Source organism: Aotus nancymaae, unplaced genomic scaffold (genome assembly GCF_030222135.1).
Source record: "Aotus nancymaae isolate 86718 unplaced genomic scaffold, 86718_ANA_hifiasm-v0.15.2.pri h1tg000036l, whole genome shotgun sequence".
NCBI lineage: Eukaryota > Metazoa > Chordata > Mammalia > Primates > Aotidae > Aotus > Aotus nancymaae.
In genome coordinates, this window is record NW_026988450.1 from 7,775,542 (window position 1) to 7,800,647 (window position 25,106).

The 25,106-nt window shown below is 45.2% G+C and overlaps 1 protein-coding gene across 2 annotated transcripts in view; it reads left to right on the forward strand.

Moving 5' to 3' along the window:
- Positions 1-1,251: 1,251 nt before the first annotated feature.
- The window catches only part of LYN (LYN proto-oncogene, Src family tyrosine kinase), a 134,386-nt gene continuing 110,531 nt past the window's right edge, over positions 1,252-25,106 (forward strand). The window contains exon 1 of one of the 2 annotated variants that reach the window (XM_064384208.1): positions 1,252-1,335. The gene's annotated coding sequence lies outside the window, so the exon portion shown is untranslated. The remainder of the gene's footprint in view (positions 1,336-25,106) is intronic. The other variant, XM_064384206.1, reaches the window with a different exon arrangement.

Here is a 25,106-nt window from a genome sequence, read left to right on the forward strand (position 1 = left end):
CCATAGTAACAAATGACTGCCGTATCAGATTGTGTCAAGGCAGCCGCTTTGACCTCTTGCACTGCAGCTGGGGCCGGCCTCTTCAGAACATTGTTGAGAGAGAAAGCAAGTGCTTTGGGCAGTGTCTGGCCCATCAGGCCCTCTGTAAATATTTGCTATTAATGCAAAGACCAAGTCTTCCACAGTGTCCAATTTGTTTCCTTGTAAATTCTTCAAGGTAATGCAATGCTGGGATCCCAGTGAACAGAATCTGGCTTAGAAGTGGGTATCCATGGTGTCCGAGCCTAATCTTACATCTTGGATAAGTTGAACATGAGCTTGAGCCAGCGGTCACACATTCTTTCAGCAAATACTGGTTAGGCATCTGCTACTTGCAAGCACTGCCCTACATGCCGGCATGCAGCTGGAGCAGGAATGAAGTAACGGCCAGCATTCCCGCATGCAGGCAGTGCGGCCCCGGTACAGAAAAGTACACGAGATAGGCATCCTTACATCCATTTTCCTGGGGAGAAACTGAGGCTTTGAGAAACGGAGAACTTGCCGGGCCATTTGACTCCACGTCATCCCCTCCCCCATCAATGCCCTGAACAGCCCCTTGTACACCTTGAAGGAACTTACTTTGTAATGATTATTAAGAGCTCGAGACCCCGAGCCTCAACCTGGCATATCGCGTCCTCTCTCTACAGACCCCCTAGTGCTGGAAGGGATCAGAGCTCACCTCCTACTCTCCTGGGAGCACCCCTTTCCTAACACCTTGAGGAGGGGTCGGAAGGAAAGGAAAGGAGACCCGCGAGATGTCGTCGATGCGCCTGCGAAGTCCAGGCTACCCGGAGACCCGTCCGTTCGTAGGTCCCTAGAGGAGAAGGATGGCCCGGGCTGCTCCTCTCGCCGGAGCTGCAGGCCGAGTCGCCAGGTTTCTGTGCCTTCAAACCCTGCGCGACGGCCACACCAAACACCCAAACCTTGGGCAGGGACCAAACGGTCACTTCCCCGCCCTCCGGGCTCAATATGCAAATCCGAGCACCAGGAAGTAGCTGGGACCTCTCGGTCGAGCCCAGAGACAGCCAGTTCCTCTCCCGCCGCGCCGGGCCGCGCTGCCGCTAGCTCCCCGGCAGTGGCGCCTCCGGGCCCGACGCGCTGCAGCCTCCAGCCCGCGGCAAGCTGGGCGGCCGCGCCAGCCCCGGCCCCGCGCCCGCAGCCCCTCGCCACGCGTCCCGAGTTCCCGGCCAGCAGCCTCCCCCTACGCGGGTCCCGCTGGGCCGCCCCGTCGCGCCCCCCGCTCTGAACTCAAGTCACCGTGGAGCTCCGCCGTCCCGAAACTTTCACCGCGAGCGGGTGAGTCCTCGGCGCGAGCCCAGGGTGGGCGCGGGCGGCGGGCGGTGGGTGTAGGGGCGGCGGCTGTGCCACCAGCCGGAGTTCCGGGCGCAGGGTCGGTTCGGGGCCGGGGGCATCGGCGCGGCCCGCGGCAGCTTCCTGGCCGCACCGCCTCCGGCCCTGGCGGCGAAGACTCGCAGATGTCTGCAGCCTGCGGGTGACCCAGCCCGGGGGAGCTAGGGCGCGGGGACCCGGGCTCCGCAGGTGTCCGCGCGCGGAGCCGCGCAGGAGGGCGGTGGGAGGTGCGGGCGTGGGGGCGGGCTCACCGCGGGTCCTTCCCGGCGCGGGCCCTTCCCGGCGCGGGCTCGAGGGCCGGCTGCTGTCCCCGCTCCGGCCCCTTCTCGCGCACCGCGGGCAAGCCCCTGTCCTTGCGGATTGGGCGCGCGGCGGGGATCCTGGAGAGGACTCCTCCGATTGTGCAATCTGGTCTCCCTCTGGACCCTGGGTCCCCAGAAAGTGGGAGGTGGGGTTCAGCCGACGCCCTCTCCCAGGCCCGCGGACAGCTACCCTCCCTGGTGGCCCCGGGCAGGAGCGTGACGTCGAGGGGCTGCGGCTGAGGCTGGAGCTCACCCTCCCGCTGCGGCGCCTCTCGGCCTGCAGAGGAGCAGTCCGGTGCATTTGCCGGCTGAGAGGAAGCGAGAGTTATTTTAAGAATTCAGGGGTTGCCTTTCCTTCGCCTTGGGGGAAGGGCGTAAGAGTCAGTTCCCACTTTCCTGCGTTCTCTGGGCCCATGGGTGGTATCTTCTCCTTGCAGTGCATTTGTAACTTTCCAGCCGCCTGCCTACCCTGTGGACTTGTGGTTGTGTCTTCGTTTCTTTGCATGTCAGTGTGTGTTAATTATCCCCAATTCGCCCTTCTTCGCCAGCTCAGAATCCAGGCCTTGCACTTTTCTGGCTGTATATTTTAGGGGACCGATTATTGAACTTCTCTGGGCTTCTTCATCTTTGAGACAGCATATATATCTCAGGGGCTGTTTAGTACAAACAAAGCCCCTACTACATACCAGGCATTTCATAAACGATCTTACTGTTATTTATTGCAGTAAATTCTATTCACATGAATGAGGCTCCTTGATTCTTTGCAGCTTGGTGATTTTGAACCTAAGTCTACTGTCTGATTTAGCCATCTGACCTTATTAGTAAATCTGCTTAATAAATAAGTGTGGGATCTGCTGCAGCCGACACCTAAAGCCATGCCCTGGAGAATAGGTACTGCAAGATCCCAGGTCTTACTAAAGCCTTCTCTGAAAGAGTAAGCTTTGTTGGGAAAGGGTGAGATCCAGTTAGTCCCTCCATTCTCATTTGGAGGTAAGCAGGTCAGCACTTTGAGGCTTGAAGAAATTTCATTAGATCATAGAGCCTCTGGCGACTGGGCCTCTTTTGATGTAAATGTGTGGCCCTTTTGCTGAGTGAAGGATAGAGGGCAGCAGACATAGGGAAGAGAAAATAGGAGCCAGGAGACTTGAGTTTGGCCTCTTCCACCATTTAGTATGCTGTGATTTGGGATAAGCCACTTGGGCCATTTATTCAGCTAATATTTCCTTTATAGTAGCAGCCAGAGTTATACTTATTTGTCTGCATCTTGATAGTCTTCACCACTACAGTGGAAGCTCCATGAAAACTGCTTCATCTGTTTTGTCCAAAATGATAGCCCCAGTGCCTGGTACCTAGTAGGTGCTCAGTTTGAGATTACTTGGAAAAAGGAATGAAGGCCTGCTGTGAGCTGGCCATATGCAAAACTGAGGACACAGGGAGATGAAGAAATAGAGCTGGTCCCTAAGGTATTTGAAGCCTACTGGCCCTTTCTGTTGTGGTTTCTAAAACGGGGATTTGAGGGGCTTTGTTGATTCAAAGTTAGCCAGCACTGAGTTACTTACATTTAGTGCTCTAAATGAGAGTCTCCACTCAGCACTGCTCTTCTCTACTTATCACTGGAAGAGAGGTCCTGATGTGGGGTTGTTAAGATGTTTCCTGCAAAGGTAGTTGGCCCGATTCAGAAGACCCACATTATTTTAGTCATTCATGTTGCAAAGGTAGATGGAGACTTTGTAATCCCATCCCCACCTCACCTCTCCAATGACTTTCTTTTAGCAGAAAAGTGGTCCAGCACTGTTCAGTGACTTTGAAAGCCTTTTACTTCTCTCTGTAGTATTTGTTTTCGGAAATAAATCACCAAAACATCTGCAATTCCAGTTGGTTCACATGACTATGTGGAGTCGTAACTTAACAAAATTAAATCATATTATCCATGTACAAACCCATAAGAACTTCATAAATAAGGACACAATGTATACATGCCCACAGCAGGGAACATTGTTACATGCTCATAACTACTGATGATCTCAATGATGCTTGGATGAGTGTTAACACTGAAAGTCCACCACAGTCATTAGTCAGGACGTTGATCAATGTCAAATTGACAGCAGAGATGGCCTCAGGCCTTTCCCAGCTCTCCTTAGTGATGATGGTGAAGGTGTTAGCAACTTTCACTTGTTCAGGCCTCTGAAGTCTTCTTGAACTCTAATTTCATTTGAACCTTTTGTGGCTCCTATAGGATGGAGAGGGACAGAAACAGAAAAAGATTCAGGGGCTTGTCCAAAATCATGGGCTTGGTTAAGTGGTACCATTAGGAGTAGCAGGTATGTTTCTTGGCTCTTTCTTCTTGTCCACCTTTGGACTGTGGTGGGTGCTATATTACAGATGCCTCTCAACTTACGAGGAGGCTGTGTCTCAATAGACCCAATTGTAAGTTGAAAATACTGAAAGTAGAAGATGTGTTTAATAAACTTAACCTACTAAACATTATAGATTAGCCTAACCTACCTTAAACATGGTCAGAACACTCACTTAGCTTACAGCTGGGCAAAATCATCTGACACAAAGCCTTTTTAATAATAAAGTGTTGAACAGCTCATATAATTTATTAAATACTGTATTAAAAGTGAAAAATGAAATAGTTGTATGGGTACTTAAAGTACAGTTTCTACTGAATGCCTAATGCTTTTGCACCATTGTAAAGCTGAAAAATCGTTAAGTCACGGACCATCTGTGCTTAAAAGCAAAGAAATAATTCATTTAACAAACATTTTAAAAATGAAATCACAAGTTAATTTTGTTTTATCACTTGGTAATTGTCTGCACTAAGTGGCTAACTGCTCAGGCCATAGCAGATGCACCATCAAGCTAGGCACTTAAGCTGTCTTCTGGAAATGAATTTCTGTGCTTTTTAGTGCTGCTTCCTGCTTGGGGGTGGGAAAGGGTGGTCTCCAGTAACTGCTAAGGTGACACCTATTCTGGCTGCTGTCCAAGCAGCTCTAGTGATTGTCTTGGGGGGCAATCCATTGCTCATTGCTTAATACAGAAGTAGCTGAATAATACTTTGCAAAAGGACTTTCCCTCCTTCTGCTGGAAGTGTCTCCCCATAAACTTTACCAGCCTCCTGAATGGTTGTTATATCAGTGAGAGCATTATTCAAGGTGAAAATATAAATTAAGGAGACAGGGCTCATAGGATGCACATTAAAACACCTGCCCATTCTGCGCACCTGCTGTGTGCAAGACACTGTTCCAGGCCCACAGTATAGATACGCGTTACCTCCCATCTGATGATGGAGGCTGATAATGAAGAGAAGAACATGGAAGAGGAAGTTGTTGGTTTTTTTTCCAGTCAGAAATACTGAAAGATTTCGTACAGCTGCCTAGTTTCCTGATACTTAAATTGTGAAACTTTGAGTTCACTCCATTATCATTTCTAAAATTTATTTTGAGTAAGTTCTCATTTGGGGGAGACACCCTGGTATAGAGAGTGGTATGCAAATCTGACAACGCAGGGATTAGAAATTTTGTAATAGCCAGTTTAAAGACAAGGACCTTCTGAGATGGTCTTTGTTTGTTTGTTTATTTTTTGAGATGGAGTCTCACTCTGTCACTCTGTCACCTAGCCTGGAGTGCAGTGGTGCAATCTCAGCTCACTGCAACCTCTGCCTCCTGGGTTCAAGCAATCCTCCCTTCCTCAGCCTCCTGAGTAGCTGGGATTACAAGCATATGCCACCACACCGAGCTAATTTGTATATTTTCAGTAGAGACAGGGTTTCACCATGTTGGCCAGGCTGGGCTCAAACTCCTGACCCCAAGTAATTCATCCAACTTGACCTTATAAAGTGCTGGGATTACAGGTGTGAGCCACTGCACCTGGTCTCACTGTAGTATATTTGGCTTAAGTTAGTTGGAAGGGCTCTCTTTATTTTATTTTTAAAAAAAATTTTTTGAGGCATAGTTTTTGCTCTTGTCACCCAGGCTGGAGTGCAGTGACGCTATCTCAGCTCACTGCACCTCAATCTCCTGGGTTCAAGTGATTCTCCTGCCTCAGCCTCCCTAGTAGCTGTGATTACAGGCGCCTGCCACCATGCCCGGCTAATTTTTGTATTTTTAGTAGAGACAGGGTTTCACCATACTGGCCAGCCTGACCTTAGGTGATCTGCCCACCTCAGCCTCCCAAAGTCCTGGGATTACAGGTGTGCGCCACTGTGCCCAGTCCTCTCTTGTAATTTAGAAGAGTGAGTTTAAATAATTACTTGTATTAAATAATTACTTGTATGTATAAAAAGTCTCATCCATGCTGACAAGAGCAGGGGCCTGTAGTAGCCTTTGTTGTTTATACTTCATTTTCTCTCATTGCTAAATTAGCTGTCAGCATTCCTTATTTGCCACAGAGCTATTTATTGAAAACTGTATTTACACTCGGAATATAATTTTCCTTGGTATAGAACTCTTCCATAGCATTGCTCTTCCAATGGGCTTTATCCACCCTCAGGCCAGTCCCCCTTCTTCTGCTCTCTCCAATTCTTTCCCTATCATCTTACAAAGGCTTCTTCAACCAGGAATTGACATGAGCTGACCACGTATGGGAAGAGGTTGTCAGTCTCTTTATTGTAAATGCTCAGTGTTCAGAATGCTGCTACTTAAATGACATCCAATAGGATTGCATGAATCAAGATGCATTTAAAGAATCCATTTCAGGCTGGGCGCGGTGGCTCACACCTGTAATCTGAGCACTTTGGGAGGCCGAGGTGGGCAGATCACCTGAGGTTGGGAGTTCGAGATCAGCCTGACCAACATGGAGAAACCCTGTCTCTACCGAAAATACAAAAAATTTAGCTGGGTATGGTGGCGCATGCCTGTATTCTCAGCTACTCCGGAGGCTGAGGCAGGAGAATCTCTTGAACCCGGGAGGCAGAGGTTGCAGTGAGCTGAGATCGTGCCATTGCATTCCAGCCTGGGCAACAAGAGTCAAACTTGGTCTCAAAAAAAAAAAAAAGAAAGAAAAAGAATCCATTTCAGTGCATTTCAGTGGCTGTTTCTTGATGGTCTAGACTCTGCTTTTGGGTTGTAGAACATTGGGAAGAAGTCTTCGTAGCTGAGTTTTTTAGTTGGTCTTATTTCATTTCTACAGTACATGCTTCAGACAAAATTACTTATTGCCTGCCTGCCCACACCTTTCTGTGGGCATCTGAAATCTCGCTCACTCCTCTGTTGACACCAAACCATACTGGTTGGAAGCTTCTTTCCAGTCCCCGCCTTCCTCCCTACGTTGGTAATGCGTTGGGTGGCAAGGTCTTTGGGCGGTCTTTGGGCCTACCTTGGGCGCTGGTGAGTACACAGTGAGACTGGAGAGATGGGTGTGTATTCATTCTGCCTCCCACTGAAGCAATGACGTCATCTTGGTGTTTGGGCCTCTGGGTGCCCCCACTCTTCCTGTAAATGTTAACCTCCACGAGGTGAGGGGAATGGAGAAGCCTGTCTCAGAGAGGCCCTCTGGAGAGGGAGGACCACTTCTGCTTTCCAGGGGGAAACTGTGACACGGAGAGCAGAACTGTAGGCCGAGGCTGGAGGGAGAAGGCCCCAGAGGAGGCGGGCAAGGAAGTGATACTTCCTCCTCCCCAGCCCACAGCCAGCCTGGGTCATTTGCCTGCGGCCCCACCTTCATTACCACCCAGCGCTGCATTTTCCTGGGGGTTCTTTCTACCCTCTGCTGCCCTCTGCATTTTTGGTTTGCCCTTAAGTGAGGGGTGGGGTCGGGGTGGGAGAGAGGAGGAGCCTGCTTGCCAAGCCCACCCTGGACAGGCCTGACGTTTTCAGCAAGGGAAAACTGTACATTTTGAAATTCCCCATCATGGACAGTGTTATGAAACTCTTGGGTAGATGTTTCGAAATCTTTTTATATTCAGGCTGCAAAATAATTTTTAAATACTAACTATAATAATTCAGAAGTATTTAAAAAATTGTTAAATTCCATGTTAAATTCTTGGGATACAACAGTGGCTGTCAAAACATCTTTTTTTTGTGGGGGGAGATTGAGTCTCCCTCTGTTGCCAAGCATGGAGTGCGGTGGCGCCATCTCAGCTCACTGCAACCTCCACCTCCCAGGTTCAAATGATTCTGCTGCCTCAGCCTCCCAAGTAGCTGGGATTACAGGCGTGTGCCACCACACCTGGCTAATTTTTGTATTTTTAGTAGACAAGGGGTTTTGCCATGTTGGCCAGGCTGGTCTTGAACTTTTGGCCTCAAGTTATCCATCCACCTTGGCCTCCCAACGTGCTGGGATTACATGTATAAGCCATCGTGCCTGGCCCCTTATATAATTTTAAAGCAGCAGGATATAAGGAGCAATGGAATGAAGCCAGTGGGACTGCAGAGGGCAGGTGGGGACAGACAGGGAACTTTGGAGCCAGAGTGGCTTGAAGGGCACTTGATGGATGTAATTGTAAGAGTCCTGTCCCAGGAGAGCTGATGCGCTGTAAATGTTGTAAATAGAACATCTTCTTAAAGAACCTTCAACTGCTATGTTTAGTATTCAGTCTAGCAAACTTTTCTTGGGTACGTACCAGGAGTCCCGCACAGTGTTAGCAGTTGGGGTACAAATCTCCTGTGTTGGTGGAATCCTGAAGGGAGTGGGCCACACACCCTGGAAGAAGGGGCTTTCCTGAGAAAGGACAGCCCGACTGTGCAGGGTCACTCCGCATCAGCAGAGCTTGTTCCAGAGACGCAGTGGGAGGTCCAGAGGCAGGTTTGGAGGGTGCTTGGCCCTAATACTAAATGTTGGACTTCATGGCATCAATGAAGGGGAATCACTGGAGTCTTTTAGTGTGAAGCTAATTCTTTTTGTCCATCACAGGCCACTTCTTGCCTAGGCTCTTTTACAGTATGGCATTTATGATGTAGCCAAAGGGTGAAGACACGTGGATCACTCTTACTGCTTTGAGTAGGTGGAGAGTTGAAGGACTGAAAGCTACTTCTCTGGAGATTAATTTGAAGCTAGAAAATAACTTATTTCCGTTTTTTATGACAGCAGTAGGCTTAACCTTATAATCATCATCTGCAAGTAGGTACTTGATACCTCCCCTAAGTGACCTGGAGAGTGACAGATACAGTAATGGTCACAATCCCTGGTTGTTTGTTTTATTTCGTTTTTGAGACAGAGTCTCATTCTGTTGCCCAGGCTGGAGTGCAGTGGTGCGATCTCACTCACCAGGGATTTGGACACCACGCCTGGCCGAATCCCTGGATTTAAGCAAAATTTTAATATGGAGTTTATGGTAGTTAGTATAATGAAATGCGCCACCATAGCGTTGATTTTTGTCTTTCTGAACTACATTGACTTTTTGTATTGTTTCAAATTTGATAACTGCCCAATATATATAACAAAATTTTTCCCTCATGTATATTTATTTATTTATTTATTTATTTGTTTGTTTGTTTGTTTGTTTGTTTTGAGATGGGGTCTCTGCAACCTCTGCCTCCTGGGCCCAAGCCATCCTCTCACCTCAGCCTCCTGGGCAGCTGGGATTACAGTCCGCACCACCAAACCTGCCTCATTGTTGTGTTTTCTGGGAGGCTGAGGCGGGAGGATAATTAAGCTCAGGAGTTTGAGAACAGGCTGTAATCCCAGGCTGAAGTGCACTGGTGCAGTCATGGCTCTCTACACCCTTGAGCTCCTGGGCTCAAGCCATCTTCCCAAATAGCTGGGACAACAGGTGTGTGCCACTATATCTGGCTTATTTTTTTTATAGAGATAGGGTTTGGCCACGTTGGCCAGCCTGATCTCGAACTCCTGGGCTTAAGGGATCCACCTTCCTCAGCCTCCCAAAATGCTGAGATTATAGGTGTGAGTCACCGGGCCCGGCCCATGTATGTTTACTGAGTGGTGCATGTTAGTCATGATAGTAGGTGTTTTGGGGAAATAATCAACATAAGTAAGTGGGAAGTTTCTATTCTACAGGAGTTGTGCTCTGTTCTCTCTGGATTGTTCACAAACCAGAATGCTGATCAATGACTTTGCTGCAGTTGTGAGTGGGAGATTTGCTCAGGAGATCCCTGGCACTCGAATGAGTTCCCAGAAACCACTCTGAATGGGCAAAAGGAAGGCAGGGTAGGGACGTAGAGCACAGGGTGTGGGAGCTGAAGTCCCAGGTCTGTCCCTTACTGTGGGCTGCTGCTGGCAAGGTGCTGGCCTTGCTAGCCTCAGAGTCCTCATGTTTAAACCTCAGTGGTTGGTTGTGAGTGTTTTAGGTTACAGTGGATTCCAAACTAGCCACAATGAACACATAGCTAAATGGTAGTCATTGGTATTGCTATCAAAAGCAAGTTGCTTAGCTGGGCGCAGCGGCTCACACCTATAATCCCAGCACTTTGGGAGCCTAAGACAGGAGGATTGCTTGAAGCCAGGAGTTCAAGGCCAGTCTGGACAATAAAGCGAGAACCCGCTTCTATAGAAAAAAAAAAAGAATAAATAAAAACAAATAAAAATTACTCAGGGTGCAGTGATGTGAGCCTATAGTCTCAACGACTCAGGAGACTGAGGCAGGAGGATTGCTTGAGCCCAGGAGATTGAGGCTGCAGTGAGCAATGATTGCGCCACCACACTCCATCCTGGGTGACAGAGCGACAGCCTGGCTGTAAAATAATAAAGTTGCTTAGGATGGCTACTATAAAAAATCAGAACTCATAATGGAATCATGTCATGTTAAAAAGGAACACAGGACGGGTGTGGTGGCTCACGCCTGTAAGCCCAGCACTTTGGGAGGCCGAGGCGGGTGGATCACGAGGTCAAGAGATCGAGGTCATCCTGGCCAACATGGTGAAACCCTGTCTCTACTAAAAATACAAAAATTAGCTGGGCATTTGGCACATGCCTGTAGTCCCAGCTACTTGGGAGGCTGAGGCGGAAGAATTGCTTGAACCCGGGAGGCGGAGGTTGCAGTCAGCCGAGACTGTGCCGCTGTGCTCCAGCCTGGCAGCAAAGCAAGACTCCGTCTCAAATAAATAAATAAATAAATAAAAATAAAAACAAAAAAAGGAACACAAAAACAAAAGTCGGAAAATAATAAGGGGTGCCAAGAATGTGGAGAAACTGGAATCCTGTGCATTGTTGGTGGGCGTGTAACATGCTACAGTCATGATGGAAAATCATACGGTAGTTCCTCAAAAAATTAAACATAGAATTGCCATGTGACACAGCAGCACTACTTCTGGGTATATACCCCAAATAGTTGAATGTGGGATCTCAGAGATATTTGTACACTTGTGTTTATAGCTGCATTATTTGCAATAGCCAAGAAGTAGAAGTAACTCATGTTCATCAATGGATGAAACAGAATGTGGTTTATACATACATTGGAATTTTTTTTTTTTTTTTTGAAACAGGGTTTCACTCTGTCACCCAGGCTAGAGTGTATTATAGCTCACTCTAGACTTGACTTCCTGGGCTCAGGTGATCCTCCCACCTCAGCCTCTTGAGTAGCTGGTACTACAGGTGCACTCCACCATACCTAGCCAGTTTTATGTATTTTTTTTAGAGATGAGGTTTCTCCATGTTGTCCAGGCTAATATTAAACTCCTGGGCTCAAGAAATCTACCTGCCTCAGCCTCTCAAAGTGCTGAGATTACAGGTATGAACCATCATGCCCAGCCATACAATGGAATGTTATTTAACCTTTTAAAAAATTAAATGGGCTGGGAGTGGTGGCTCACACCTGTAATCCCAGCACTTTGAGAGGCCAAGGTGGGCGGATCACAGGGTCAAGAGATGGAAACCATCCTGGCCAACATGGTGAAACCCCGTTTCTACTAAAAATACAAAAATGAGCTGGGTGTGGTGGTGCGTACCTGTAGTCCCAGCTTCTTGGGAGGCTGAGGCAGGAGAATTGCTTGAACTCGGGAGGCGGAGGTTGCAGTGAGCCGAGATCACCCCACTGCACTCCAGCCTGGCACCTGGAGACAGAGCAAGACTCTGTCTCAAAATAAATAAATAAATAAATAAATAAAATAAAAAAAGGAAATGCTGACACATGCTACAACAAGGACAAACCTTGAGGACGTCATGCTAAGTGAAATAAGCCAGACACAAAAGACAAATACTGTATGAGTCCACCAATATGAGGTTCCTAAAACAGTCAAATTCAGAGACAGAAAATAAAATGGTGTCTAACAGGGGCTTGGTGGGGGAGGGAATGGGAAGTTACTGCTTAATGGCCACAGAGTTTCAGTTTTGCAAGATGAAAAGAGTTCTGGAGATGGATGGGGATGATGGTTATATAAGAGTATGGATGTACTTGATGCCACTGAGTTATACACTTAAAAATAGTTAAGATATAAATTTTATATTGTTTATTTTACCACAACTTTAAAGAATGAAAAAAAAAAGTGGTTTGATGAGTGTACAAATGGACAGGGATGTCCTTAAGGACATCTCATGAAGTTTGATAAATTGCCCTTCTTCTGGCTGGGTATTTGCCTACAAAGCAGACGGGTGTTCACTTTTTTGGCAGGGAGGGGACAGGATCTTTCCTCTTTGTCATTTAGTACATGGCTACGTGGATTGCTGACTGACAGTATATTGAAATGGCTGTGATGTGGGAGAGGGAATGATAATGGAGAAATTTACTAAGGCAGAGATCGTGGGTTACAAAGTATGGGGAAACTTCTAACAATCAAAGCTGCCTACATGGGTCCTGGAGAAGGGTCCTTCTCCATCATTAAACGTTTGTCAGCAAAGGCTAAGAGATTCTTCCAAGACCTTTTAGAAAAGATTGTATTAGGCTGGGCATGGTGGCTCACACCTGTAATCCCAGCACTTTGGGAGGCCGAGGCGGGAGGATCACTAGATCAAGAGATCGAGACCATCCTGGCCAACATGGTGAAACCCCATCTCTACTAAAAAATACAAAAATTAGCTGGGCGTGGTTGTTGGCATCTGCCTGTAGTCCCAGCTACTAGGGAGGCTGAGGCAGTAGAATTGCTTGAACCCAGGAGGTGGAGATTGCAGTGAGCCAAGATTGCACCACTGCACTCCAGCCTGGTGCCTGGTGACAGAGCAAGACTCTGTCTCAAAAAAAAAAGATTGTATTAGATGGCTCTAAAAGGTGCTTTCTGACTTGATGATACTGTTATATTAGTATTTCTAGGCATGTACTCATTGACTCCAAATTACATAATAAAAAAATGTCTTTTGTTCTTTGTTTCTCCCTTTTTTTTTTTCTTTTGAGGCAGGGTCTTGCTCTGTCACCTAAGTTGGAGTGCAGTGACACCATCGGAGTTCATTGCAGCCTTGAACTCCTGGGCTCAAATGATCCTCCCATCTCAGGATCCCAAAGTCCTGGGAGGACGAGCATGAGCCATTGTGGCTTGCCAAAGAAAGACTATTTCTGACAAGAGTTCTTTCTAACAGAATTCGAGGGAATTTTTAAAAAAGTTTTCCCAATGCAGGAGTGTGTGTGTGTTTAAAATTTAAGTATAACACTTACATGGAAAACAGAAAACAGAAGAATCTAGCCAAATGCGAAGTCTTGTGTAAACTCCCCCATGATCAAAAAGCAGAATGATGTTGACCCTCCCCGCCAGCAGTACTCCCCTGAAAGGCATCTGCCATTCTGCTTCTAGTTTTTATTTAGTTTCCAATGTAGGCTTTTAAACAATAAAGTGTAGGGAATTGAAAAGGAGTACAAAGCCATTTGGTTTGGCAAATAAACAGATCTTCAAGCTGTGGGTTTGGCTACCACCAGCATCTCTCCGTGTGTGGAATTTACTTGCAATTCAACCAGAGAGCAAGACCTCATCCTGTTTTATACCGTGGCAATTCAGTTGCTAAAATTCTCACACATGAGCTTGATCTGAGTCTTATTTAAATACCTTTTTGTTCATGCATTGATTGGTAAAATTAGTTGGCACAAGCCATATATAGCTGGTTTTTCTGCACAGCCAAGTAAATTTATAAATGCAAATATGTGGGTGTGATAAGGGTGGTTTCCACTGACCCACATGTAATCAAACATCCTGTTATGTGACACAGTGCCAGTCTGTGCATAGGCATTTGAAAGTACTAACTGGGTTTGTGAATTCAGTGACTCTATTCTTTGGTAAAATAAGGACTCATTTTTCTGATATTAAGGAACACAGCACCTTTGTTACTGACTGTGATTTCAACTTCTGCTTCATATAGTTTTAATATTTGTTTTTGTTGGGGGTGACAGAGAGAGGCATAATTGACCTGTGGCATTTCTTAATCCATGAAGTCATGCTTCATTTATGCATCATTCAGAAAACACTTCTTGGACACTCACTACTCATGAATATGCATGCATATAACTTGCAGTCAAAGCCATGAGTTCTCAATAGCAAAACTGTGCCAGATATACTCAGAAAGATAAAATGTTTAAAAAAAAAAACTAGGAGTATAATTTTTTTAAGAACATTTTCTTTTTCTTTTTGTTTGTTTTTAGAAGCAGTGTCTTTAGAAGCCTGTTGCCCAGGCTAGAATGCACTGGCCATTCGCAAGCACGATTGTCACACATGGTCCTGAGCTTCTCGGCTCAAGTGATCCTCCTGCCTCAGCTTCTCGAGTAGCTGAACTACAGGCATGTGCTGCTGCACCCGGCTTAGAGTATAAAATTTTTGTGTCACACAAGATACGAAGAACATGCACAGGCACTAGACCCATGTGTGTCCATCTTTCTGTGGGACCCATTAAGGGACCCATTGCTCTGTGAAAGAGTCACAAGTGGGCCGGGCGTAGTGGCTCACGCCTGTAATCCAAGCACTTTGGAGGCCAAGGCAGGCAGATCACCTGAGGTCGGGAGTTCAAGACCAGCCTGACCAACATGGTGAAACCCCGTCTTAGAAAAAAAAAAAAAATTTTTTATGATAAAAAAATATGTAAAAAAGAAATTTTTTTAAATTAAAAAAAAAAGTCACAAGTGTAGTCTGTGCTATGCAGGGAGTAACGATACCCCAGGAGAAAATACTGAGCCTGTAGTTTGCCTGTCTGCATCCCCTAGCCCCCCAAGTTTATTTTATTTTTTTCACTTTTTATTATTTTAGACAGGGTCTTGCTCTGTTGCCGAGGCTGGAATGCAGTGGCATGGTCATGACTCCTTGCAGCCTCCACCTCCTGGGCTTAAGTGATCAACCCTCCTCTGCCTCCTGAGTAGCTGGGACTACAGGTGCATACCACTATGCCAGACTGATTTTTTTTGTTTTGGAGACAATGGTCGCTCTGTTGCCCAAGCTGAAGTGCAGTGGCTCAGTCTTGGCTCACTGCAGTCTCGACCTCCTGTGCTCCAGCGATCCTCCCACCTTAGCCTCCCGAGTAGCTATAGGGACTATAGTCGCCTGCCACTACACCTGGCTAATTTCTTTCTTTTTTTGAAACAGAATCTTGCTCCGTCGCCCAGGCTGGAGTACAGTGGTGCAATCTCAGCTCACTGCAACCTCTGCCTCCTGGGTTCAGGTGATTCTCCTGCCTCAGCCTCCTGAGTAGCTGGGATTACAGGTGCCTGCCACCACACCCAGCTAATTTTTATTTTATTTTATTTTTTTTAGTAGAGACGGGGTTTCACCATGTTGACCAGGCTGGTCTTAAACTCCCAATCTCAGGTGATCCACCCACCTCAGCTTCCCAAAGTTCTGGGATTACAGATCTGAGCCACCACACCTGGCCTGCCTGGCTAATTTGTGTTTTTCTTGTAGAGATGGGGTATAACATAGCCATGTTGCCCAGGCTGGTTTCGATCTCCTGTTCTCAAGTGATCCACCCACCTGCTTCAGCCTCCCAAAGTGCTGGGATTACAGGCATGAGCCACGGTGCCCAGCCTAAAATTTTTTGTAGAGATGGAGATATCACTATGTTGCTGAGGCTGGTCTTGAACTCCTGGGGTCAAGTGATCTTCGCACCTGCTTCAGCCTCCTGAAGTGCTGGGGTTACAGGTGTGAGCCACTGCAGCCGGCCCAAAAACCCCCAGTTTAATTTCCTCCAGCCACAGTTCCTGATGCTTGGCATCTCTGCATTTTAACTGCTTGTCTCTGTTAGCAACTGCTGGATGCTACAGAGGATTTGAACAAAGAGTGAATCCTAGGAATGGAGAGAATATTGGACCAAGGAGACGGACCAGAGCAGAGCAGTTTCCAAGTGAAGAAGTGAGTCCTTCAGTTGGAAATAAAGTAGGAAGAGATGCGGAAATAACGTGGCTGGATTCCTTCCTAATCTTGGTGAAGAATATAGGTATGGATTAGTAACACTGTAGTAGCTTATGAAAAATATTCCAGGTTGTGAACTTTGGGGTGTCTGAGGAGCAGCATGATGTCATATTCACAAACCGAGAGTCAGGAATTGGTTTCTGGGCTGGGTGTGGTGGCTCACTCCTGTAGCTCCGCATTTTAGGAGGCCAAGGCGGGAGGGCATCATAGCGAGACCTCGTCTCTACATTTTTTTTTTTTTTTTAAAGGAATTGGTTTCTTCTAGTCAATGCTTTGTCGATTACCAGTCTTGGGATATTAGATGAAGTTCCTTAAGCTCTTCAGGCCTCATTTCTCTAAAACATAGCAGTAATAACAGATTTTTGTTTGGTATCTCATACAGTTGTTGCAAGGATTAAATGGGGTAATGCACCTGGGAGTTCCTTGAAAAGTCTATTTTACTACCTAGTTTTGGCTGTTGTTTTGGATTAAACTGTAGTACCTGGAACCTTTTCTTGATTTTGGAGGATCCCTTGATTTTCTTGGAGGATCCCTTGATTTTCTTGGAGGATCCCTTGATTTTCTTGGAGGATCCCTTGATTTTCTTGATTTGGAGGCCTGTTTCGGTAGATTTACTCATGCGTCATCACCGGTCTTGTGGGGAAGTGGAAATTTGGTGTACATACCAGGTGCACATTCGTTCTGAAAATGTTATGACAAACAGCAAAAAGAACACATTTTCCTTTATTATTAGGTCATCCTTAAGCATCTCGTGAGGGGTAAAGCGATTTTAAAGAAAACAGGTTTTAGCCAGACGTGGTGGCATGCCCCTGTCATTCTAGCTGCTTGGGAGGCAGAAGCAAGAGGGTCTATTGAGTCCAGGAGTTGGAGGCTGCAGTGAGCTATGATTGTGCCACTGCACTCCAGCCTGAGCAACAGAGCAAGACTCCTATCGCTTAAAAAAAAAAAAAAAAGAAGAAACAACAACAAACAAAGAAATAACAGCAAGTTTATAAATAAAGAAACGTAGAATAAAAACTGTGCCTAATTTGGTAAGAGAGGCATTCCCCCCAAGCTCCTCACCTTCATTCATTCATTCATTCATTCATTCATTCATTCATTCATTCATTTTCTAGACGGAGTCTCTCTCTGTCGCCAGGCTGGAGTGCAGTGGTGCGATCTCAGCTTACTTCAACCTCTGCCTTCCAGGTTCAAGCAATGCTTCCTGCCTCAGCCTTCCAAGTAGCTGGGACCACAGGCGGCTGCTACCACCCCCAGCTAATTTTTGTATCTTTAGGAGAGACGGGGTTTCGCCGTGTTGGCCAGGTTGGTCTGGAAGCCTGACCTTAGGTGATCCGCCTGCCTCGGCCTCCCAAAGTACTGGATTACAGGCATGAGCCACCTCCCCCAGCCTAAACTTTATTTAAATAATAAGGAAATAACTGCAATAGAATGGGCTGGTTGGGGAACCATGCACCTCCCCGGAACACCGGTATTATGCAGGTTCAACGTCCATACGTATCTTCTAATTGTTCGCATTACAATCTTGGCCTAATTTCTCCTGATAAAGAGCTGAAAACCAGGCAACAGTACATTAGAACTTGGATTCATGGGACTCCTATCATGCCATATAAATGAAAATTCAGATTTTAGTTTAAGGACAGTAAAGCTTTCTCTGTTGTACCTTAAAAGGTACCTCCCTCGTCCTCACAATAAGCTACATGCGTCTGGAAGTCCTACCAAGACTTGAGATCAGGAGGGAGCGTTCTAACGCTAAGCACATCGTGGTTTCGAGGGGTTGACTCCACAAGATCCCCAGAGTCTAGGAACAGTTCTGCCTCACTGTTCAAATTTGCCTTTTCTATCTCAGTTTCTTCCCTATTTTAATTGAAAACCTACTACTTCATATGTATCTAAATTATTTCAAAATCTTTAGTAAAGGGATACAGCACTCTTAGCCATCAGAGTAACTTTTAAGGCCGGGCACGGTTGCTCACACCTGTAGTCTTAGCACTTTGGGAGGCCGAGGCAGAAAGATCGCTTGAGCGCAGAATTTCAAGACCTTCCTAAGCAACATAGTGAGACCTCATCTCTATAGAAAATTTTAAAAATTAGTCAAGAGTGGTGTCGTGGTCCTGTATTCCTGGCTACTCAGGAGGCTGAGGTGGGGGGATTGCTTGAGCCTGGGAGGTGGAGGCTTCAGTGAGTCGAGATTGAGCCACTGCAGTCCATCCTGGGTGACAGTGAGACCCTGTCTCACAAACAACAACAACAACGATAGCAACAGCAACAAAAACTTTTAAAGATTAGTAAGCAATTTTTTCTTTGGGAAAAAATTAAAATGAAAATAAATGATTTTAAGAAAACTTTTTTGTTTCTTTAATCAACTTTACAATTTTGCTATGCAGCTCTATGAATTTTAATACATGTGCAGATTCATTGAATTATTTTCATAATAAGAATACAGAAAAGTTCTGTCACCCCCCAAAAAACTTTCTTGTGCCACCCCCACCCCAATCCCTGGCAACTGCTGACCTGTTCTCTGTCCCCATAGTTTTGCTTTTTCTGTAATGTTATATAAATAGATTCTTACTGTATGTGACCATTTTATTGTCTTTTATAATAACAATTTTATTTTTATTTTTAATTTTGTTTTGAAACAGTCTCACTCTGTCACCCAGAGTGCTGGTGCAATCTCGGCTCACTGTAATCTCTGCCTTCCGGGCTCAAGCAATCCTCCCACCTCAACCTCCCAAGTAGCTGGGACCACAGGCACATGCAAACATGCCTGGCTAAATTTTTGTATTTTTAGTAGAGACAAAGTCTCGCCATGTTGCCCAGGCTTGTCTTGAACTCTTGGACTCAAGGGATCCACCTGCTTTGGCCTTCCAAATTGTTGAGATTACAGGCGTGAGCCACCACACCAGCCAAATAACAGCTTTATTGAGATATAATTCACATATTGTATATTTAACTCCCTTAAAGTATACAATTCTGTGATTTTTAGTATATGTTCACAGAGTTGTGCAACCATCACCACAATCAATTTTAGGAACATTTTTATTATACCAACAATAAATTCTGTATCCATCACTACTCACTTCCCTTTGTCCTAGGCAGTCACTCATCTGTCTCTATAATAAATTCCAGGAATTTATTATATTGTATTTCCTTATTTTAAATAGTTTCTTGCTCTGTTGCCTGGAGTGAAGTGGCACAATCATAGATCACTGTAGCCTCAACCTTCTGGACCCAGGTGATCCTCCTGCCTCAGCCTCCTGAGTAGCTGGGACCACAGGTGTATACCACTGCTCCTGGCTAATTTTTTAATTTTTTTGCGAGGATGAGGTCTCTCTATATTGCCCAAAGTGTTGGGATTACAGGCATGCAACACTGTGCCCAGCTGGGTTTCTTTCTTAGTTGGAAGAGTTTGACAGTGATGCCAGCACTGTTACTACTTGTTTTACTTTTGTATCAGGCAATAATTGCCTTTCACAAAAAATACAGTAAAAATAGCAATCATTTATTAAATACTTGTCCTCAGGTAGTCAATTCCTTAAAAGGTGTAATATTGATATTCTTGTTATTGGAAAGGAAATGGATGCTCAGGGATAATAAATATTATGCTCACTTAAGTACTAAGTAAATGAAACCCAAGTCAGTCTGACCTCTAAACTGATGTGTTTGTTTTATTTAACTTTCAAAGGTTATTTAAAAAAAAAATCACAGTTATCATATATGGAACGTAATGCCCTTGACTTTAGTTTATCATGTGGACTTTATACATTAACTTAAATGTAAACGCAGGAATAAGATCACTTCCAGGAAATGTATAATAAATATAATGCAGGGAACATTTATTGAGTGTACACAGTATGTCATTCATTCTTCTAAACACTCGTCAAGATGATATTCAATCAATCCTCATAACAACTGTGTGGAATTGGTACAGTCATCTCTTTTTATTTTTTTGAGACGGAGTCTCACACTGTCACCCAGGCTGGAGTGCAGTGGCACGATCTCGGCTCACTGCAACCTCTGCCTCCCAGGTTCAAGCGACTCTCCTGTCTCAACCTCCCAAGTAGCTGGGATTACAGGCGCATGCTACCATGCCTGGTCATTTTTTTGTATTTTAGTAGAGATGGGGTTTCACCGTGTTGCCCAGGCTGGTATTGAACTCCTGAGCTCAGGCAATCCACCCGCCTCAGCCTCCCAAAGTGCTAGGATTACAAGTGTGAGTCAACTCGCCTGGCGATATCATCCCTTTCTGCAGATAAGTAAAGATTAATTACTTTGCCAGTGTCACGTCACTGTGCGAGGTGGAGCTGGAACTTGGACCCAGGATGTCTGGCTCAAGCTTAACTCTGCTGCTCCAGGAATCTAATGTGCTGCCGTTCTGACTTGAGGAAGACAAGAGCTCAGACACTGAAAACCAGTCAGTATGGCCAGAACAATGGAGCCCCCAATTCTGCCACCTTGGTGCAATTTTTACTATGACCATAGCTTGAAAAAATGAAGAAGAAAAAAATTCACTGGAATTGCAATGAATATTTAAACATTAAGTCAAGTGTAAAGCGTGATCAGTGTCAAGCCAGTTGAGCTTTTTTGCATTAATTTCAGCTGACCCCTAGTTTATATCTATTATAAATGTCACTACTGGGGAAAAAATATTTTCCTCTTTTTTTATTTTTTATTTTATTTTTAAAGTTAGGATTGTACTGTGTTGTCCAGGCTGAGGTATAGTGGTGTGATCATTGCTCACTGCAGCCTTGAACTTCTTGGCTCAAGTGATCCTCCTGCCTCAGCCTCCCGAGTAGCTGAGACTTCAGAGTCACATCACCATGCCCAGCTATTTCTCTGAGATGGAGTTTCGCTCTTGTTGCGCAGGCTGGAGTGCAATGGCATGATCTCGGCTCACCGCAACCTCTGCCTCCTGGGTTCAAGTGATTCTCCTGCCTCAGCCTCCCAAGTAGCTGGGATTATAGGAGCCTGCAACACCACCTGGTTAATTTTGTATTTTTAGTAGAGATGGTGTTTCCTCCATGTTGATCAGGTTGGTCTCAAACTTCAGACCTCAAGTAATCCACTTGGCTTGGCCTCCTGAAGTCCTGGGATTACAGACATGAGCCACCTCAACCGGCCTTATTTATTTTTGGTAGAGAGGACTCTTACTATGTTGCCCAGGCTAGTCTCAAACTTGTGGCCTCAAATGATCCTCCAGCCTTGGCCTCCCAAAGTATTGGGATTATAAGTGTGAGCCATTGTGCCCATTTTAATTTTCTTCTTTTGACAAAGCAAAGCTAATGATTGGTTTTATAGCCAAGACTTAATTATGTTTGGATTAAACCTTTTCTTCAGTATGTATCTCATACTTTTCTTTTGCTGAATACTTACCTAGCTTGCACATTTTTCCACATTAAGGAGAATAGCTCTTGGAGGTCTTACATTTTCCTCTTTATTTTAAACTGCTGTTACAAAACCTTAGACATTGAGAAGTTGTTAAGATTCTAGTTGAGAGTTTACTAACAACAAAAAGAAGGGTAATTGGCAAAGAAGATGAGGATCGAGTGAGCCACATAGCTCCATTCCTGTTCTGGTTTCTTGGTGGCATTTGCAGCAGTGCCTCTGTGATGCCTGAGCAAAACTAGTTTCTTGGGAAGTTATATAAAGCACACTGCCAGTGCTTCTGCTGAGCACTTGGGCACTGCATGGGAGTGTGTCTCATATGATGTTCATAATACCTTTTTTTCCCTCTCCCTTTCCCCCATAATACTTTATGAATAGATATATTTCCACTTCTGAATAATTCTCCAATTAGAATAGCAGTTACAAAAGACTTCACCTTGTCCTTTAAAACAGGAAAATTGATCAGGATTCCTCCACCTCCTTTCATTACTGAGGCTGTCAGATGATTCTTTAAGCAAAACCCCAGTTTTCCCTTGTCTGATGAAGTCAGTGTAAGTGGAGGTGTTTTGACATTGACTTGAATATGAAAGGAACAGTTTAATTGAACGGGTTTCATCTCAAGGCCAGGCCTTGGACTTCTTCTTGTGCTCATGCACGGGATCCTTCTTTGGCACACCAGGGGCCCTCCTAGAACCACTTGTGGCGGTTTCCCTGTGTATTCCCCAAACCTGGCAGCGTAGGGCCTGGTGCCAGGCAGAGGAATGTATTGCTCTTGCTCTCTGGAGTTGGGTAGAGCCGGGGGAGGTCCTGTATGAATATTTTCAGTGCTGATGCAGAAAGAGCATGGGCATACACTTAAGAAAACCCTACCTGGGAGCCACAGCAGCCATGCTCCATCTAAGACTGACCACCCAGATCTTTCCAATGCAAAGCTGGATGTGGCTAGGAACCAGCTCCCAGCTGAGTAGATTGTGCTGAGTCATTATCTAGTTGCATTTCCTGGCTCAACCAAAGAGAAACAGAAAAGAACCTAAGCCAAAAATGACATTCCGACTGTGATTTGGGCTAATATCCTACCCCAGGACAGCAATGGAGTCGTGACTGCACAGACACAGGAAAGGGTCTGGTTGCAGAAGCTAGGTGAGTCAGTGGTGATGTATCATCATTCTAAAAAATGTAACATTGGAGTCTTGCTCTGTAGCCCAGGCTGGAGTGCAGTGCTGCGATTTCGGCTCACTGCAACCTCTGCCTCCTGGATTCAAGTGATTCTCCTGCCTCAGCCTCCCAAAAAGCTGGGATTACAGGCATGCGCCACCATGCCCAGCTAATTTTTATATTTTTGGTAGAGACTGGGTTTCGCCATGTTGGCTAGGCTGGTATCAAACTCCTGACCTCAAGTGACCTGCCTGCCTCAGCCTCCCAAAGTGCTGGGATTACAGGTATGAGCCACTGCGCTGGGCCTTGTACTTTCTTGAATGGGACGTTGTCTTCATGGTGAGCAGCCCTTCTCTGAGGTGTTTATTTAAAGTATTCAAAAGATCGGAGAGATTCCAGTCAGGGAACAATGAAAATATTAAGACTTCTGTATCACACCTTGTGAGGGAAAACAGACAAAGATGAAATAAACTGCAACAAGAGGCTAAAAAATTACTTGAGTGTTTTTGATTACTAACCTTTCATGAGCTGAGTAGATTGAAAATTTGCTGCTTGTCTAAGTTTTTGCTTTAAGATCGGGGATAAAACATTTCCTGGAAAGATATTTTTCACCATAAGCTCTTTCTATGTTGATAATCTAATCTGAATAATTGAGGTTTATTGATACCTTCCTTGTTACCTATTTATGATTGACCTGACTATTATTGTAAATGTAGAATTCAAAGTGTTTTATACAGGCTGGGCATGGTAGCTCACACCTGTAATCCCAGGACTATGGGAGGCCAAGGTAGAAGAATCACTTGAGCCCAGGAGTTTAACACCAGCCTGGGCAACACAGCGAGACCTTATCTTTATAGAAAATAGAAAGAAACTAGCCAGGCAGCCCCTGTAGTTCCAGCTACTTGGGAGGCTGAGATGAGAGGATCCGCTTGAGCCACAGAGGTCGTAGCTTCATTGAGCTGTGATTGTGCACTGCAACAGAATAAGACAGTGTCTCAAAAAAAAATATGTTTTATCATTTATATAGAGCTTGGAGTTTCAAACATAAAGTTGAATTACTTTATCACTTGTAAAAATATTTGTTCTCTGAAAGTTGATAAACGATGAGGTAGAAGGACTCCTGAAATTAAAAAAAATAATAGCAGGACTTTTAAAATAGATAAATCTGAAATAAGTGTGATGAACAATTTTTTAAATAAAGTATACCCTGAAGCTAATACTTTGTAAATACTACGATTTTCTTTATGGCTATAGTGTAAGCAAATTCAAGAGTGAGTAACTCAATTATTTGGCTGTCAGGTTGATGGAATGAAAATAAATTTCATAGAATATGATGTGAAATTCAACTTTACTAAACTTTACTGAACACCAGCAAATGTATTTACAATCCTGGGTTCTACTTGTCAATCAGAGCCCACCCTTTTTTCTGAGTGTTTTTTTCTGTTCTGAGTTCAGGTATAGGGTTAGGTTGGTGGTGGATAAATTCCAGTCCCCACTCTTTAAGGACATGGAATTGTAATGCCACATAAGATAATTTCTGTATGTGATACCCTGCGGGTCATGCACCTATAAAAGACAAAGAAACAGATGGTTTCCACTGCTATGATTTCAATTCTAAGGTGGAGTTCAGGGTTTGGCAAGGTTCCCTACATTATTGGACTGTTCATTTAACCCATTTTCAAAAGGAGGTAAGACTGTAATGCAGGGTGTTGCAACCCTGGCTGCTCATTAGAATCAAGGGAGAGCATTTAAACCTCCCCATGCCCAAGCTGTTCCCTAACCAATGAAATGGGACTGGTGGGGGACCCAGGCATCAGTATTCTTTATCGTTCCCTGGGTGATTCTGCCTGTGTACCAAGGTTGAGAATCATTTTACTAGGTTCAGCTTTGTGGGAATCTTTGGGCTATTGTAAGAAAACCTGGTGATCTGGCCCAGTGCGGTGGCTCATCCCTGTAATCCCAGCACTTTGTGAGGCTGAGGCGGGCAGATCACCTGAGGTCAGGAGTTCAAGACCAGCTTGGCCAACATGGTGAAACCCTGTCTCTACTAAAAAACAAAAAGTTAGCCAGGTGTGGTGGCAGATACCTGTAATCCCAGCTACTCAAGAGGCTGAGCACGAGAATTGCTTCAACCCAGGAGATGGAGTTTGCAGTGAGCTGAGATCGTGCCATGGTACTCCAGTTTGGGCATGAACAGTGAAACTCCATCTCAAAGAAAAAGAAAGAAAAAAGAAAACATGGTGATCAATGAATTAGGTGGCCCTATTAATATCCAGTCAGTTCTCACCTGAATGTCAGATGTCCTGGAGCGCTGACATGCGTCCAGAATTGCTAGCTACCCAGCTAGAAAAGCTACCGTAAGGTCATCTTGAGAAAAGGGAATCATAAAAGGTCCAGTTAAGAGGGTGGATAGTTTCCCAGGGTCGGAGTCGTTTCTTTTCCCAGTCATCTTCAAACACTTAGGAAGCCTATGGGATGGGCAGGGGAGCAGGGAGAGCCTCAGTCCTCTCCCAACTGTTGGGAGAGCCTCACTCACCAAAACAGCATTGCCTTGGCTGTGTCGTATGTATCATGTGAATGCATGGAGCTTCCCTTGCTCCAGGGACTTCCCATTCAGGCCTGGAATGTTTTCCAGGCAAAGAGCCCACTCCTCTGTTCCTGGGAT